This window comes from Phragmites australis, chromosome 7, assembly GCF_958298935.1.
Source record: "Phragmites australis chromosome 7, lpPhrAust1.1, whole genome shotgun sequence".
Lineage (NCBI taxonomy): Eukaryota > Viridiplantae > Streptophyta > Magnoliopsida > Poales > Poaceae > Phragmites > Phragmites australis.
The window spans coordinates 5929190-5948182 of record NC_084927.1 but is presented as its reverse complement, the minus strand read 5'-3'; positions in this window follow the sequence as shown (position 1 = coordinate 5948182).

The following is an 18993-nucleotide window of genomic DNA, read 5'->3' as shown; positions in this document are numbered from 1 at the left end:
CTGCGGCATACCGCCCGCGGCGCCCGTGCTGCTGGTCTGCGGCCTGCCGCCCGTGGCACCCGCGCCACTGGCTTGCGGCCCCCCACCCGTGGCGCTCGAGCCATCGGTCTACGCCGGGCTGCCTGCGACCCCCTTGCCGCTCGTCTGCGTCCTGCTTCTGGTGGCATCCCCGCCGGAGGCACTCGGAGCGCGGCCGGTCGCCTCATCCACCCCGGGAATCTGGATAGTCCCGGGGTTCTGGCGCCCTGGCTGGTCGACCAACCCCTGGGCGTCGAACTCGGGCAGCGTCGCTTGCAGCGCCACCCGGTTTGGGTCGACGCAGAGCGCCAGCTCCTTCCAGGGAAGCTCTGCCCGGGCCAGGTCATCCACGCCGGTCACCACCCGGAGCAGGCCCCTCAGCGCCGCCTTGTCCAGGTCCCACTCCGCGCCGATTTGGGTCCTGGTGATGTCCTGGGGGCCCGTGTACATCCAGCAGGGCCGGACCCACTCCAGCAGAGGCGCCAGGCGGCGGCGCAGGTAGTCCGCCACCACCATCACCGAAGTGAGGCCGGCCTGGCGCAGGAAGTCGATGCGGTCCAGGACCGGCTCCATCCGCTTGTCCGTCTGCGACGGCGCCTCCCAGATTGACCTCTGGGGCTCCGCCGCCGTCTCCGGCAGAGTAATGCGGTCGTGGGCACTGACGTCGACGTAGAACCAGTCGCGCCGCCAGTCTTCCCATTTGCTCTGCAGCACCTGGGGAATGTACTGCTCCGCCAGGCCGTCCCGCAGTCGGAAATTGCAGCAGCCGGCGACATCAGCGGTGGAGAAGCCCCTCTTCTTCCCGGCCGGCCGCAGCACGAAGAAGTGTCAGAAGAGTGACACCGACGGCGGCACCCCCACGAACATCTCACAGAAGTGGGCGAAGATCGCCAGGGCGACGACCGAGTTCGGGCTAAGGTGCGCCAGTTGGATCCCGTACGTGTTGAGGATCTGGAGGAAGAAGGTCGGGAACGGCGGCACCAGCCCGGCCGCCACGAAGGACGCGAAGAGGATGATGCGCCCCGGCTGGTCCGTCACCGACGGGAAGCTCGCCGGCTCACCACCGAGGCCTCCCGCTGGCCTTCGGGCACCATCAACTTCCGCACTTTATCCGCCGCCTCCTCGTTCAAGAACAGGGACTCCGGCAGCACGCTGTCGGGTGTCTTGTCACGACGGCTACCTCCCGCTCTCGGCATCTTGTCAGGGTGGGGGATGAGTTGGAACGATGGGGGAAGAGGGGTGCTCTGATCGCCTAAGGGAGGACGAGGGCTCAGGAGCGCAAGGAAGAAGAAGATTTGATCGCAAAGATGGCGTAAAGAGGGGGGCAGTTCGCTTCCCTCCTCCTTTTATACTCCAGGGAAATTCAAACGTTGCCTGCCGCGGCGCGCTCGGTGAGACGGTTTCCTCTGCCAGCGCAACCGCCAGGCGAATCTCCCTCCGACCGCGCGGTTGTCAGCGGTTGCCAGGCGCACTTTCCTCGATCAGCGCGGTTGCCACGCGCGCCGCCCGCCTCATTATCACGCGCCTCAGGAGTTGGCTGGACGCGCGTCTGCTCGACTCCCCGTTGGGCCGTACCAGAGGCCTGGGCCGGAGAGGCCAGCGCCTGGAAGCGCACCGCATGGCGTCGGTACTGGGTTCGGCCTCGATGACGGCGAAGGGCCCATCCGTAGTCTCTGGGCCATCGCCTGCCAATGGGCCCAAGGGCTGCTGTCGGTGAATTAGGAACCGGGGGTCCCCGAACCCCGAGGCCGGGCCAGCATTCCGCCACGTGGCGCCCTCCCGTGGGGTCATCTCCGCGGTGTAAAAAAGACTATGTCCCGGGAGAGGGCGCTCGGGGCCACAGTCGGTGGCCCCCGAGTACCCGGGTTCCCCGATGACCTGTGAAGACTAAGTGACCGGGAAGAAGGTACTCGGGGAGGTGAACAGTGACCCCCAAGCACCCAAGTCCCCCGACAACCAGGAGAACCGAGTGCCGGGAAGGGTGTGCCCGGGGCTGCGAGCAGTGGCCCCCCGGGCATCCGAGTACCACGAGGACCCAGGAAAGGTAGTTCCGGGAGAGAGTGCTCGGGGTTGCGAGCAGCGGCCCCCAGGCACTCGGTTCCCCGAGGATCTGTACAGTCAAGCCCGGGAGAGAGTGCTCGGGGAGGTGAACAGTGACCGCCGAGCACTCGGTTCCCCGACGATCCAGGAATCGCCCCGTCAGTGGCCCCCACAGGGGTCCAACGATGAGGTGTCAGCCAGTGAAAGGCCCGATGCCGCATTTAAGAGCGCGCGTGGCCTGTCACCTCCAACTGCTCCCGCCACGTCCGGTGTCAGTTCCTGCCATATTCTGGCAAAAGGGCGTGGGGATATTTAATGCACGGGTCCCATCCCGTGCCATCCGGCGCGCCTCGAGATAGCATCATGAGGCCCGAGGTGTTCCGTCTGCTGCGCTACCATGGCAGGCGAACAAGACCGGGCGGGCACGCCGGGCCGCTCTGTGGCTGCCCGGTGGGCCCTCTCCACGGCGCCCGTTGCCAGCGCCATCATGACGACTGAAGACCGGGCGCGGGACGCATTTTTCAACCCCCGTCACTTCACGTAGAGGCCATGATGACGCCATTTTCCATTCATGGTGCCTTGGAACTCGTGCCCTCCCATTCGGGGCACGCTACCGCCGGTGGGTATGTAAAGCGGCCAGCAGCGCGGACAAAGACAAGCTCTGAGGGTCTGAAGTCGGAAGTCTGAAAGGATGAATGGAAAAGGCAACGCTCGAACTCTCAGACAGAGTCCAACAGAGATCGAAGAACACCTTCGTACGAGCATAGAAACTGAAGAACAAGGAGCCCCAGGCTCTAGGATAGACAGACATCCTTGTAACTAGCACATTCCTGGGAGACATTCTCAGGGCATTTATAGCATCCACACAGGAGTAGGGTGTTACGCGCAGTGCGGCCCGAACCTGTCTAAAAATCCCCCAGCGCATTTACTCTTCTCTGCATTGGATCATTGCTCACCACCTGCCATTGCATTCACATCCATTTATCTCTCCCGCAAACATATTCAGAATCATCCCCCTGGCCGAATCTCTAAAAAGGGGTCACTCAGGATCCCTACGACAGGAGTTAACCCTCCGACAGGTTCCTTATGTGAACTTGTAGGATCAAGGATACCGACTAGAGGGGGGGGGGTGAATAGGCGGTTTTGAAACTAATTGCGATGCAATCAATAAAACTTGCGGAATTTAAACTAATGATCACAAAAGCAATAAGTAGAACAACTAGAGCTAAAGAGAAAGCTTGCACATATAAGAGACAAGCAACAATTCAATGTCTAGGAATAAGTTACTTAAGACAAATGCTTGAAAGAAGATATCACAACAAAAAGTAGAATTGCTCAAAGAACACAAAGGAATTTTTCCCGTGGTATCGGTGACTTGCCGATCACCCCTAATCCACGTTGAGGTGAGTTCAAGCTACAACCCGCTTCTCTATCAAGTGTCAAATCTCGCAAGAGAAAAGGCTCACTCCGAGCAACTTGATCTTAAGCCGAAATTGACAAGAACTACTCAAACCTCGTTAGCACTAGAGATGCACTTTGTCACTCCGACAAGGTGTGCTCAAACCTTTTACAACCACCACCGCAGCACCTTCACAATCTCCTTGAAGGGCTCAACGGTGCCACAACCTCCTAGCCGTCTAGGAGGCGGCAACCTCCAAGAGTAAAAAGCCGATGATGCTTGCTTGAAGATTCACTAGTGCCCAAATGCTCAAACCCTCAAGTTTATGCACTAGATTATCTCAAATCTCACAAGAATGCAAACTTAAAGCAAAGTGAGTTAGAGAGGAGAAACAAGAGCTCCAAGAATGAATATGAAGTGTTTTGAGTGCAAGAGAGAGGTCCAAATGACCAGCACACCTCATATTTATAGCCACCTCAATAAATTCGACCGTTACCGTACACTGACACGTGAAGGCTGACTCTGCCGGTCTGACCGAGCCCAATGTCGGTCAGACCGGCCGAGAAAACCGCTGACGTCCAACGGCTAACTTGACTTTGAAACACTGTGGGACGGTCTGACCGACAAAGTTCTAAGACAGACCGTCAACACTTAAAAGTTTCTGTACGCTCACGGTTAGACCGTGCAGTCCTTCCGGTCAGACCGAGCAAACAGAAAGGCTCAAAAGCTGCTCGGGGGGAAGACAGCGGTCAGACCGCCCAGAGGCGCGGTCTGACCGCCCAGAGGCACGGTCAGACTGCTAACAGAGAAAAATACAGAGATAGCCTTTTTCAAAGGATTTTTCTCTCAAACAGGTTTTTGTCGTATGTGTGAAAGCAAGTTTGAGCAAGTTGGCACTATAGAGGCTTCAAGTAACCAAACATCAACCCCTCTTTATAGTTCGGCATTTAACCTATAAATCCGGTCACTTTCTTCTCTAAACACCTTTGACCGGCAAAATTAAAATGCCCTAACATGTACCTTTGCCTTGAGCTAGCCTCTTACGCCTTCCATACATGCATCTTTCTAGCTCCGCAACGTCTTCGTGACTAACCTTTTCACAACTCAATTTAAACGAGTTAGTTCACAAAGATATATCGTCATTAATTACCAAAACCTATTTAGGGGCCTAGATGCTTTCAATCTCCCCCTTTTTGGTAATTGATGACAATATCTCAAAGAAGTGTTGTGTATAAGTTTTGAGCCCGCTTTTAGCATAAAGCATAAAGAAGACTCGAGGGTGAGTTTCCATAGCAAGAATTTCAAGGATGTGAGTTTTGAAGAAAAAGAAATACATGCTATACAAACTCATTGTAAGGTAAGCTCCCCCTACATATGTGCCCATAAGAATATGAGGAGAAAATGGCACATGACATGGATAGTAAATAGAATTTTGACGGAGTTTTACCTTACTTTCTTGGATCCGAGGAAGTGAAGATAACAAGGAGATTTCTAAGAAAGCATGTCAGCAAAGTGCTTCTTCCTCAAGATAGCCAATCAAGTATTGATGAATAAAAGATACGCAGAAGATTAAACGTAGTTCATCACATATTACAATAAACACATAGTTCAAACATAGTACTTATGCAATAATAATAAAAAAGAAATGCACAATGCGACTACCAAAGATATGTCAAATCATCACTTCATTTCTTCTCCCCCTTTGGCATCAAGTACCAAAAAGGTCTACTCATCACTCGGAGGAGGCCGTGGATATATGTTATAGAAGTGCTGGGAGAAGGAGGCAAAGCTGCTAGTAAAGTTATGAAGCTCATTCTGTAGATTCTGCTGCTCAAGAGACACATTGTTGAACATTTCAGTCAATTCCTTGTTCTAGGCTGCAATGTCTTCTCTAACAAGAGCAATATCATTCCGATTCGCTTGAATGACTGGCTGAAAGAAGGATGCAGGAGGATGAGCCTGAAAATCAGTGAATTGCTGTTGAAAACCTGTAAACTCCTGTCGAAAGTCCTGAAATTGCTGCTGGAAACCTAAGAACCATTGTGGTGCATCTGCTTGAGCTGCTTTGTGGACAGGATGTGCTGGAGGAGGGACATAATGCTGATGTTCACCGCCCTGTCCTTCCTGAGGTACATCTTGATCATCCAGGCCTCGACGAAGAATTTCTGGATTTACCTTGAAAGGCTGATAACCCAGATGTTTGCAAGTGCAAGATGATCCTGGGAAGTTAGTCTTTAGAAGCACAAGGGAAATAATATAAGGAGCAAAATATAGATTTAGCTTGATGCTCATAGTGATATGCTCAATTTCCTTTAGAATATACTTAACGACATTAATTCTATGCCTCTTCATGATATGATCAATAAGATTCCAATGTATATCCCGAATGGCTTCATTGTTCCCACTCTTAGGAGCAAAGGTGGCTCTCATTATTTTGTTAATTGCAGCCGGGAGCACTTTTAATCCTGTAACAGTTCCAAGAATAACTTTGGGAACAACTCCTTGTGCTTCATAGTAAATAACCCATTCATTTTCGGTTAGGACCACTTCTCTATGCACATCACGAGAATCAAAAGCTTCATCATAGGGAATTTTAGCAGCATTAGCAAACTCCTGAAAAGAAGCTTGATATTTGTTTGTCCCTGTCATCCATTCTATAAGCTGATGTTCAAAGGATATCTCGACTGTGGCATAAAACTGTTTGATGACACTTTCATTCCAAGGACATTTCAGATTTAGAAATTCATAAAGCCCTAACTCTTGAAAGATATTTTCTAGAGCCGCTAAGTTAGGTTGACTCCGAATGTATGTCCAATCAATCCATTTATGCTTAAACACTGGCTTTTCTTCAATAAGACCAAAGAAAGCATCTTGTTGGACCATGGTATAAAATTGAGGGATAGTGGCATCGTTTTCCAAGTCATACTGATATATACTTCGGGCTCTGGTGTATGCAGATGCAGTCCAATGTTTTCTATGACCAGTGTATTCTTTAAAGTTAAACTCATTATCTTCATCACTGGCATTTTCATTCATCTCATCTTCATAAAAATTACTCGCAAAGGAGGAAGCTCCCTCACCATATGTACTCTGAGAAGGCATTCAGTCTGAACCTTGATCATCATCATCATCATCTGTGGCCTCATGTCTCCTTCTTTTTACCTTGCTAGCCAAAACCTTCCTCCATCTTCTAAGTCCACTTGTTCCTTCACCTCTACTGAACATACAACAATCATAATGCATCAGAAAAACAAATTAGAACAAGCTAAAACAGAGACTTATTCAATGAAATTGTCATGGAGAGCACAGGAACACCCCCTTTGATTATGGAATTTTGAAGAAATTCGAACCCATTGAGGTTTCCATCGAACCAAAACATGAGAGTATCGTAGAATAGATGATAGATACACATTCCCATAATTTTTTCCCAAAATCCATTGCTGAAAATTGAATCCCCAATCTCAAACCCTAGGTATCAAAAATACCTTGAAATCCATGGCAAAGAGAGAGGGATTTGAGAAAATACCGAGAGGCCATGGAAGAGAAATCCTTGGTTAGACCGGAAAAGGTCTCGGATAGACCGGGAGCAAAGGGATTTGTTGTTCTTGGGTTTGGCTTTGGGCACGGTTGAGAGAGAAAGAGAGAGCTCGGTTTGGGGAAGAGACTAAAGAGCCCGAGAGGATAAGGTTGACCTGGGCTTATATTACCGTGGCGGTCAGACCGGGACTCCCATCGGTCAGACCGTGGTAGCGCAGAGATGAAATTGCTCTGACGGTTAGACCGTGATTCCCACCGGTCAGACCGTGGTGGCGCAGAGACGAAACTGCTCTGACGGTCAGACCGTGATTTCCCACCGGTCAGACCGTAGTGGGGCAGAGACGAAACTGCTCTGACGGTCAGACTGTGATTCCTACCGGTCAGACCGCTGGAGATACATCTTGCTGAATTCGACATTTAGGCATACAAACAAGGTTAGAAATATCAAAAGATCTTTAAGAAGATTTAAACGATGGATCCATATAAGTGGAAACATAAAGTATATGATCTTGAATTAAAAGATTAGAATAACCATATTTTTGAGTAAAAGAAATTTGTAGGATAAGGTGAATGTAGTAGCAAAGAAATACGAAAGGCATGAAATGAGACATTTTATTAGCTAAAAACAAGAATTATATGTGTTCGAATATTTCAAGCAACATTTGAGAAGTCGATGATGTTAAGCTCATTTCGCAATCTGCAAAAGCGACTTTCATCTAGAGGTTTGGTAAAGATGTCCGCTAGTTGATCTTCGGTCCGAACACTATCAACTATGATATCACCTTTGCTAACATGATCTCTGAGAAAATGATAACGAATATCTATATGCTTGGTTCTAGAGTGTTGGATCGGATTTGTGGCAATTTTTACAGCACTCTCATTGTCACACAAAAGAGACACTATATCGAACTTCACACCATAATCTAACAAGGTTTGCCTCATCCAAAGCAATTGGGCACAACAACTACCCGCAGAAACATATTCGGCTTCAGCAGTAGAAAGTGCTACGAAATTTTGTTTCTTGGAAGACCACGACACTAATGATCTTCCAAGGAATTGGCAACTACCGGAGGTGCTTTTTCTATCAACCTTGCAACCGGCATAATCGGAATCTGAATAACCGATCAGCTCAAACTTTGCACCTTTAGGATACCAAAGCCCTATGCTAGGTGAGAATTTCAAATATCTCAAAATGCGCTTAACAGCCATCAAATGACATTCTTTAGGGGATGCTTGAAACCGTGCACACATACAAACACTAAACATGATATCGGGCCTAGATGCAGTAAGATAAAGCAAGCTACCTATCATTGATCTATAAAGCTTTAGATCTACCAATTTACCTCCCTCATCAAGATCAAGATGACCATTTGTTGCCATAGGAGTCTTGATAGGCTTTGCATCTTCCATACCAAATTTCTTCAATAGATCCTTCAAATATTTAGATTGACTAATAAAAGTCCCATCTTTGAGTTGTTTGATTTGAAGTCCGAGGAAGAAACTTAATTCACCAATCATGGACATTTCAAATTCTCTTGACATCATTTCACCGAATTCCTTACAAAAATCTTTGTTAGTGGATCCAAATATGATGTCATCAACATAAATTTGACACACAAAGAAATCATTACCAATAGATTTAGTGAACAATGTAGTATCAACTTTCCCAATTTTGAAGCCCTTTGAAACAAGAAAATCTCTAAGCCTTTCATACCACGGACGTGGAGCTTGTTTAAGACCATAGAGGGCCTTAAAGAGTTTGTAAACATGACTAGGCTTCTTAGGATCTTCAAAACCGGGAGGTTGCTCAACAAATACAAGTTCACTAATTCTACCATTTAAGAAAGCACTTTTCATGTCCATTTGATATAACTTAATATTGTGAGATGAGGCAAAAGCAAGTAGAATTCTAATAGCCTCAAGTCTAGCTACAGGAGTATATCCTTGTGCAAACCAATCTTGCTTTGTTTCTCACAACAATTCCATCTTCATCTTGCTTATTTCGAAAAACCCATTTGGTGCCAATAACATTATGATCTCTTGGTCTTTCACCGAAATCCAAACCTTCGACTTGAGTATATCCTTGTGCAACCAATCTTGCTTTGTTTCTCACAACAATTCCATCTTCATCTTGCTTATTTCGAAAAACCCATTTGGTGCCAATAACATTATGATCTCTTGGTCTTTCAACCAATTCCCATACATCATTGAGAGCGAAGTTATTCAATTCCTCATGCATTGCATTCACCCAATCCGGATCACTTAGTGCTTCCTCTACATGATTAGGCTCAATAGAAGAAACAAAGGAGAAGTGTTCACAAAATGAAGCAATGCGAGAGCAAGTTTGAACACCCTTACTAAGATCACCAACAATTTGATCAACAGGATGATCCTTGGCAATGGAATGATGAATTCTTGGGTGAGTTACCAATTCTTGAGATGGAGTTGATGAAGTGGTCACTTGGGGCAATTGATTGTCCACATCTTCTACATTATGATCTTGAGCTTGATCATTTGTGGTAGAGGATGATGGAATAGCTTGAATAGAGATAGAGGGATCATCTTCTTGTTCGTCTTCTTCTTTTGGCTTGATGTCACCTATAGACATATTTTTTATAGCACTTCTCAAACCTTCATTACCTACATCATCCAAATTTTCTTGCTCTTCTTGAGAGCCATTAGTCTCATCAAATTCAACATCGTGTGTCTCTTCAACCAAGCAGGTATTTTGATTATAGACACGATATGCTTTACTATTTAAAGAATAACCAAGCAAGAAGCCTTCATCACATTTACTTTGAAATTTAGATAAGCGAGTGCTTTTCTTTAGAATATAACATTTGCATCCAAATACCCGAAAGTATGATATGTTGGGCTTTCTCCCAATTAGCAATTCATATGGAGTCTTTTTCAATAACCGATGACAATATAACTGATTTGAAGAATGACAAGCGGTATTGATAGCTTCGGCCCAAAAGTTGTCTGAGACATTATATTCTGAAAGCATAGACCTTGCCATATCAATAAGAGTTCGGTTCTTCCTTTCAACAACTCCATTTTGCTCTGGAGTGTATTTAGCCGAAAATTCATGTTTGATACCCTTATCATCACAAAAGTCCTCAACATTTGTATTCTTGAATTCGGAGCCATTATCACTTCTCACTCTCTTGATTTTGAACTCAAACTCATTCTCGACCCTTTTTGCAAAGCTTTTGAACACGTTAAATACAATAGATTTATCATGCAAAAAGAATACCCAAGTATACCTAGAGAAATCATCAACAATAACAAGACAATAGCTATTACCTCCAATACTTACATATGTAGTTGGTCCAAATAAGTCCATATGCAATAATTCCAATGGTCTTGAAGTTGACATTGAGCTTTTATAAGGATGTGAATTCCCCACTTGTTTTCCGGCTTGACAAGCGCTACATAACTTGTTCTTCTCAAATTTTACATCCTTTAAGCCAACTACAAGTTCATGCTTCAATAAACGATTTAGTTGACTCATACCAACATGACCAAGCCTTCTATGCCAAAGCCATCCTTTAGATGTTTTTGTAAATAGGCATGCGGTAAGGCTTGCATCGTTAGACGAGAAATCAATTAGATAGAGATTGCCATGTCTAAAACCTTTGAAAACAATAGTACTATTCTTTATGCTAGAAATAATCACATTACTTGGAGAAAAAGTGCATGTGAGATCGAGATCACATAATTGAGCTACAGATAATAAATTAAAATTCAAGGATTCTACTAGCAAAACATTAGAGATAGATAAATCATTTGAGATAGCAATCTTACCTAACCCTTTTACCTTTCCTTTGCTATTATCTCCAAAGGTGATCTTGTCATATTCCGATCCGTCGTTGCTCATAGAAGAGAACATCCTTTGATTTCCGGTCATATGTTGAGTGCATCCGCTATCTAGTACCCAATGTTTTCCACCGGACTTGTAGTTCACCTACAAAACAAAGTTAATTTCTTTTAGGTACCCAAATTTGTTTGGGTCCTTGGATGTTAGTAACCAAGGCTTTAGGCACCCAAATGGCTTTCTTTTTAGTACCGATTATAGGAGTGCAAATAAATCTAGCTTTAACACTACCATTAGAGCATCTTCTAAGAACATAGCATGAATCGAAAGAGGTATAAGAATTATCCTTAATATTTTTGCATTCCTTCTCAACATGCCCGGTTTTCTTGCACCTCATGCAATAGCTGTTACCTTTCACAAACATAGTTTTGTGATGCACAAAAGCTTTCCTACCCTTCTTGGGAACATACCCAAGGCCTTCTTTGTTGATGGAGAACCTTTGACTATCCAAAACTTGTCTAATTTTGGACTCTCTAACATAACATCTTGCAAGATCATGGGTTAACATTTCAACTTTTTCTTTCAACATGACATTCTCATTGATAATCAAAGAGTTATTGCAAGGTATGGCATTCGGCATAGCAAGAATATTATCATGCATGGTAGATGAGCTCGAAGTAGACACATCATCAAGGATATTGCAAGATATGCTCATATCTACTTTTGTTTTGTTGGCTTCATAAGCAACAAGAGAGTTATGAGCTTCCTTAAGCAACTCATGAGTCTCCTTTAGACCCTCATGAGCCGTCTTTAGCTCCTCATGGGATTCTTGAAGAGAGGTATACCTTTTCTTCAATTCCTTAAACTTAGCTCTTTCTTTGCTCATGAAATCATCAAAACCATTTATAAGCTCTACAAGATCATCATATGAATATTCATCTTCATCATTCAATACCTTTGAGTCACCTTTTGCCATAAGACAATGTGGAGTGGAGAAGAGTGAAGGCGCTTCTTTGATAGCGACACCGGCAAGGCCCTTTTGAGATGGCTTCTCATCTTCGGAGTCGGAGCTTGAGCTTGCATCCGAATCCCACTCAACATAGCAAGCTTGGCCATTCTTCTTCTTTTTGTAGTATTTCTTGAATACTTTCTTGCCATCACCTTCCTTCTTTTTCTTGAAAGATTTTTCTTCCTTGTTCTTGCAATTTGTAGCGATATGACCTTTCTCGCCACACTCAAAACACCTTCTTTCTTCAAAGGGGTTTCCTTTGGACGATTGCCCTTTCTTGTTGAATCCGCCTTGATACTTTTTCTTCTTCATGAATCTCTTGAATCTTCTCACGAAGAGAGCCATTTCTTCATCACTTTCATCGCAATCATCACTTTCTTCATGATCATTCTTATCTCTTGACGCTTGAGCCTTGAAAGCAACATTCTTCTTCTTGACATCCTTGGCGTCATCATAAAGATCTTCTTGAATATATCATGAGTAAGAATTTCGCTCAAGATTTGCATAGGTGATGTCTCCTTCAAATTTGACCTCACAAGCAAGGTAACAATTGTGTCATACTTGTTAGGCAATGCTCTAAGAAACTTATGAGAAAAATCAACATCGGAGACATCCATGCCAAGCCCCTTGAGCTCATTTATTATGTTATTCAAACGATTGAACATTTCTTCAATACTTTCGTTTGGTAGCATAGTAAATTTCTCAAGTTGCCCTTTATAAACAAAAAGCTTGGCATCTTTTACCATTGTAGTACCCTCATGAATCTCCTTAAGTCTTTCCCAAATCTCATGAGCGGTCTCAAGCTTGCAAATGCGATTGAATTCATTAAGATCAAGAGCACTATAAAGAACATTCATAGCTTGAGCATTAGCAAGAATATTTTCCTTATCAATATCGGTAGGATTAGTGGGATCAATAATCACATAATCATTATCAACAATCTCCCAAAGCTTACCGCCCATAGCCTTTAGGTAGACGGTCATTCTAGCCTTCCAATAGGCATAGTTTGACCCCTCGAAGAACGGAGGCTTCCCCACGTTAACATGAGCATCACTAGCCATAATCCTACTCCTGGATGGTTACTCCATAATAAAAAGGAGTCCTAGGCTCTGATACCACTTGTAGGATCAAGGATACCAACTAGAGGGGGGGTGAATAGGCGGTTTTGAAACTAATTACGATGCAATCAATAAAACTTGCGGAATTTAAACTAATGATCACAAAAGCAATAAGTAGAACAACTAGAGCTAAAGAGAAAGCTTGCACATATAAGAGACAAGCAACAATTCAATGTCTAGGAATAAGTTACTTAAGACAAATGCTTGAAAGAAGATATCACAACAAAAAGTAGAATTGCTCAAAGAACACAAAGGAATTTTTCCCGTGGTATCGGTGACTTGCCGATCACCCCTAATCCACGTTGAGGTGAGTTCAAGCTACAACCCGCTTCTCTATCAAGTGTCAAATCTCGCAAGAGAAAAGGCTCACTCCGAGCAACTTGATCTTAAGCCGAAATTGACAAGAACTACTCAAACCTCGTTAGCACTAGAGATGCACTTTGTCACTCCGACAAGGTGTGCTCAAACCTTTTACAACCACCACCGCGGCACCTTCACAATCTCCTTGAAGGGCTCAATGGTGCCACAACCTCCTAGCCGTCTAGGAGGCGGCAACCTCCAAGAGTAAAAAGCCGATGATGCTTGCTTGAAGATTCACTAGTGCCCAAATGCTCAAACCCTCAAGTTTATGCACTAGATTATCTCAAATCTCACAAGAATGCAAACTTAAAGCAAAGTGAGTTAGAGAGGAGAAACAAGAGCTCCAAGAATGAATATGAAGTGTTTTGAGTGCAAGAGAGAGGTCCAAATGACCAGCACACCTCATATTTATAGCCACCTCAATAAATTCGACCGTTACCGTACACTGACACGTGAAGGCTGACTCTGCCGGTCTGACCGAGCCCAATGTCGGTCAGACCGGCCGAGAAAACCGCTGACGTCCAACGGCTAACTTGACTTTGAAACACTGTGGGACGGTCTGACCGACAAAGTTCTAAGACAGACCGTCAGCACTTAAAAGTTTCGGTACGCTCACGGTTAGACCGTGTAGTCCTTCCGGTCAGACCGAGCAAACAGAAAGGCTCAAGAGCTGCTCGGGGGGAAGACAGCGGTCAGACCGCCCAGAGGCGCGGTCAGACCGCCAGAGGCACGGTCTGACCGCCCAGAGGCACGGTCAGACCGCTAACAGAGAAAAATACAGAGACAGCCTTTTTCAAAGGATTTTTCTCTCAAACAGGTTTTTGTCGTATGTGTGAAAGCAAGTTTGAGCAAGTTGGCACTATAGAGGCTTCAAGTAACCAAACATCAACCCCTCTTTATAGTTCGGCATTTAGCCTATAAATCCGGTCACTTTCTTCTCTAAACACCTTTGACTGGCAAAATTAAAATGCCCTAACATGTACCTTTGCCTTGAGCTAGCCTCTTACGCCTTCCATACATGCATCTTTCTAGCTCCGCAACGTCTTCGTGACTAACCTTTTCACAACTCAATTTAAACGAGTTAGTTCACAAAGATATATCGTCATTAATTACCAAAACCTATTTAGGGGCCTAGATGCTTTCAGAACTGCCTGTGGTAATGGTACGATTACCACAGGTGGTTCACGTAAGGAACCGTCTGTGGAAATGACCTTTACACAGGTGGCTTCTTATGTCGCCCGCTCTGAAAATCGCTCAGGCGGTTTGCCATATGACCCGCCTATGGAAAGACACCCTAGGTGTCTCGAAAAATAGTTTTTGTATTAGTGTCAGATGTACCCTTTCGAGAGGTTGATGGTGGTTCTGAAAAAATATGTTCGTAACTGAGGTCGGGCGAAAGGTTACATTGCTATAGGGTGGGGAACTGAGGAGGACGTTGAGTTCTGCATGGACTACATGAATCTCAATCCAATTGGTGTGTCTTTATCTCACCATGAGGGGAGGCTATAGGGGAAAGGGACGATATGTGAGAAATCAGTCCATACCAACAATTGTGTTTCATTCATTCAAGCACATTTTGTAGTTCTGCAACAATCAGCTATAGTTGGCCCATATGTTATTATGCACGTGAACATGCTACGCACCACAAATCCAATGAAGTCAGATGATTGGATCGCGAGAGAGCACATAGATCATTTCGATGATTGGTTACGTAGATATATGATGGGTAAGGATACATCAGATGCTCAGTTGAAACTGCTTGCCCATTGACCATCAACTACAATTTTGACATTCCAAGAATATGACATCAATGGCTATACATTTTATACGAGGGCACAAGAGATGACAAGAGCACATACCAAAATAGTAGTGTCCATATCAATGCCTACAATAGCAATAGCAATAGGGAGACCTACTATGAATTCATAGAGGAGATTTGGGAGCTGCAGTATGGACCATTGAATGTCCCTCTTTTTCAGTGCCAATGGGTCAGACTCCTAGGAGGGGAGAACATCGACAAGTACAGTATGACTACCATGGATCTCAAACTCATCGGTTACAGAGAAGAACCATTCATATTTTCCAATGATGTTACATGAGTCTTCTATGTAAAGGATCAGGTTGACAAGGAGCGCCACGTGGTTTTTTAAGGAAAAAGAAGGATTGTCGGAGTTGAAAATGTCATCGACAAGGAAGACTACAATAAATTCGATGACCTCCCTCCTTTTGGAGAGAGCGTCGACCTAAGTCAAATAGAAGATGCTAAGGAAGCTACTTACATACTCCGCGATCATAACGAACGTGTAATCGTTAACTGAAAAAAGTTTTGATGTATTCATGAAAGATTTAATGAAATTTGTATTATTTCAGGACATGTTGATTCATATTAATTAAGGATATGCTTTAATGTAAATACTATGATTTAATATACTACATGAATAAACTTCAAATATGGCTCTAAATACTATTTTAACCCTAGCTAAACTGTAATAAAAAATACAGCTGGTATCACTGTCAGTTGTAGAATAGAATCGGTAGTGATAACGTATCACTACCAGGTATATACTACAACCGGCGCTCGACCACCACCGTTGCCTCGATGCCCGAACGCTCGACGCCCCGACTCCCGCTACCCCGTGGCCCGCCTGCCGCCCCGACGCCCGCCCACTGTTGCTGCCCCGATGCTTGGACGCTCGATGCCCCGTGGTCCGGCCGCCGCCCCGATGCACGGCCGCCGCCGCTGCAGCCCTGAGGCCCCCCACCTTGCCGCATGGCCACCGCCTCGATTCCCGCCTCCCGTCACCCTGGTGCCCCACCACCCCGACGCCCGGCCACCGCCCTAGTGCCCTGCCAAGTCCGAGCCCCAAGGAGCAAGGAGGAGGCTACACCGAGCATCCCAGAGCTGCCGCCGCCCCAAGGTTTAGTGTGCACTCTAATTAGATCAGCACTGCACTGGCTTATCATTGTTGCTTCTAATGACTTTTTGTAAGCACTTGATTATCCATTGTCATAATATTTGACCAAATATGTTTGTATTCTTGTTTGAAATGTGGGTTGATTCAGCTCAGTTGGGATATGGTGGGGTTCCAGGCCATGTTTTAACAATGAGCTCAATTTTAACAATGAAATAATCCTTATGCATATGAGCTCAATTTGTTTATTCGGTTAACACCCAATTTTGTTGGTCTTGTAAAAATTGTACAGAAAATAATAAAAATGATTTAGAGATGAATTCACTTATAAAAATCTTCATTAGTGTAACCCTACACAGGAAAAATAATGGTTGGTATGTCATGTGTGTTCTTAACATCAAGTTTGTTAGTTCGCTCTCTTTTTAGGTAGATAGGGAGAAGGATGAGCTAGCCTTGGCACTGGGAAACAAGGAGCACCCTAGCCACACGCGAGGCAAAGGTTTGATGCCTTGGAAAGCCACCTTCGAAAAAGACTCCAAGAGTTATAGGAGTAGGAAGAGAAGTAAACAAGAAATGCAAGATATCTTGGCTCTTGTACAAGAAGAACTTCAACAAGAGAGACAGACAATGGAGGCCCGTATACAGCAAACGGTACAGGAAGCCCTCGGCTAGCAGCAAGTACAAGACAATATTGTTGTTCTTCACAACCCTGGTGCTCGTCGGAGTAGCTGCGCATCCACGGGCATTCCAAAAGAGGAATTATACCATTATCCCGTGGACGATATCAAATAAACCACACATTGCAAGCTTGTTGTGCCCACTTTGAACGTTACCCCAAGGTGGCTATGGGCTTGGCTTGGCCATGCGTGGAAGTTGGGGCTCTGTTCAACCTTCGCTTGATACCGCCGGGATATGCCAGGGTCTAAGTGGATAGCATACTTCTCAGGTACCGCAAAATAGAAATAGATATCCCCGGAGAGACGGGGCATAAGAAACTGGGAGCAAACATATGTAATTTTGTCCTACGGCGCAGACACTACATATTGTTTGATGACGAAAACACAGACGATAAAGAAGAGGAGCTGGACTACCGAACAGACCTCCCTTCACCAAGAAGACCTCCGACTCCTCAGTCGCCTCCACACAGAAGATCTCCAACTGCTCCGCCGCCAGCACTTGCACCAACTAGAGGTCCGAGTCCTCCACCGCCAGCACCCACACCATCTAAGAAGTTGATTTCATCTCACAAGCAGATGCCACCTAAGAAGTCGGCACCACCTCAGCAGTCAGAACTAATTTCTGAGGAATTGATGCAGATAGTGAACGCTAGTGTAACTGCACACTTCAAACCTACTGAACCAAAGAGGAAGGATCCAATCGATCCTTCAGTGCAGAATTTTTTCTTGTCCATGGCAAAACAAAATAGATGGGAGCGCCGGATCCAAAGCCTAAATCAGACTACGAGTGCATTAAGGGTAAGCCTTACCTTAAGCAGAGGGTGATCAATAAGTTTATTGCAGAAGCCGGACTTACATAATCCCAAGTTGCAGGGCAGGCCACGATTGAAAGTGCACCTCTTAAATGGCTATTTCAGTTGGGCAAACCGCTAGTCAAGGTAGATGTGATGGCCATCCTAACTTATCAAATGCGGAAATTCCATGACTGGTACATGACGGAATCGAGCCATGGTAGAACAATGTTTGCCGCCAAATTCAAACATGAAGATTTCCTCAACGGGGACGACATATTGTGGCTGAAATTCAAGGAAATTTATGACATGTACCAGCAAGACGCCCTCGACGTGTCTATCATGAGTTCCTAGACACTGTAAGTGTCTTATATGTATAACCCACGGTTCACATTCTTCTGCCATTAAATTGCGTCTCTAACTTGTTTCTAATGTAGAATAGAGGTACAAAATGTAGGAAAGAGTGCATTTTTAAAGTAGGATTCCTCGACCCAGTACTAGTCAATGAGAGGCTTGTCCAAGATAATCCAGACGAAATCAAGGACTATTTGTACAAGGTTATGCCCGAGCAACAATACAAGACATACATACTCCTATACTATAACTTTATGTATGTGTTTCCCTACATATAAGGTTGTTCTAATCTTTTATGTGCAACTTGTTGTTTGGACTAATTAGCTACGGTTATATATATATATATTGCTATTCTACACCCACACCAGGCCCAGCCCACCCCGTCACAGCAACCCACCCCGCCACAGCAGGCCGTTCGGCCCAGCCCGTGCGCGCGCAACCACAGTGCACCACATGACACCCTCACGCTCCCACGCGCTCGCGCTCGCGTGCCCGCGCGCCGGTGCGCGCCACGTGGCGTGACAACCGCACCTCGCGTGCCCGCCACGTGTCCCCACACGCAATTACTGACCACTGAAGGCGTGACCAGCTACTGAGAACTAATGAAACAACTACTGAAAAAACTACTTAAACTACTGAACAAATTATTGATACTACTGGCAACTACTGACAACTACTAATACTACTAAACAATTTTACTATAACTTGGAACTATGGAACAACTACTGACAACTACTGGCACTACTGAACAAACCTACTGAACAAAAACTACTGGCACTACTGAACAAACTACTGATACTACTGGTAACTACTGACAACTACTAACACTAATGACACAAACTACTAAACAAATGTACTATGACTTGGAACTCCTGACACTACTGACACAAACTACTTAACAATATTACTATGACTTGGAACTACTGAATATTGAACGACTAACAACTACTGAACACTACTG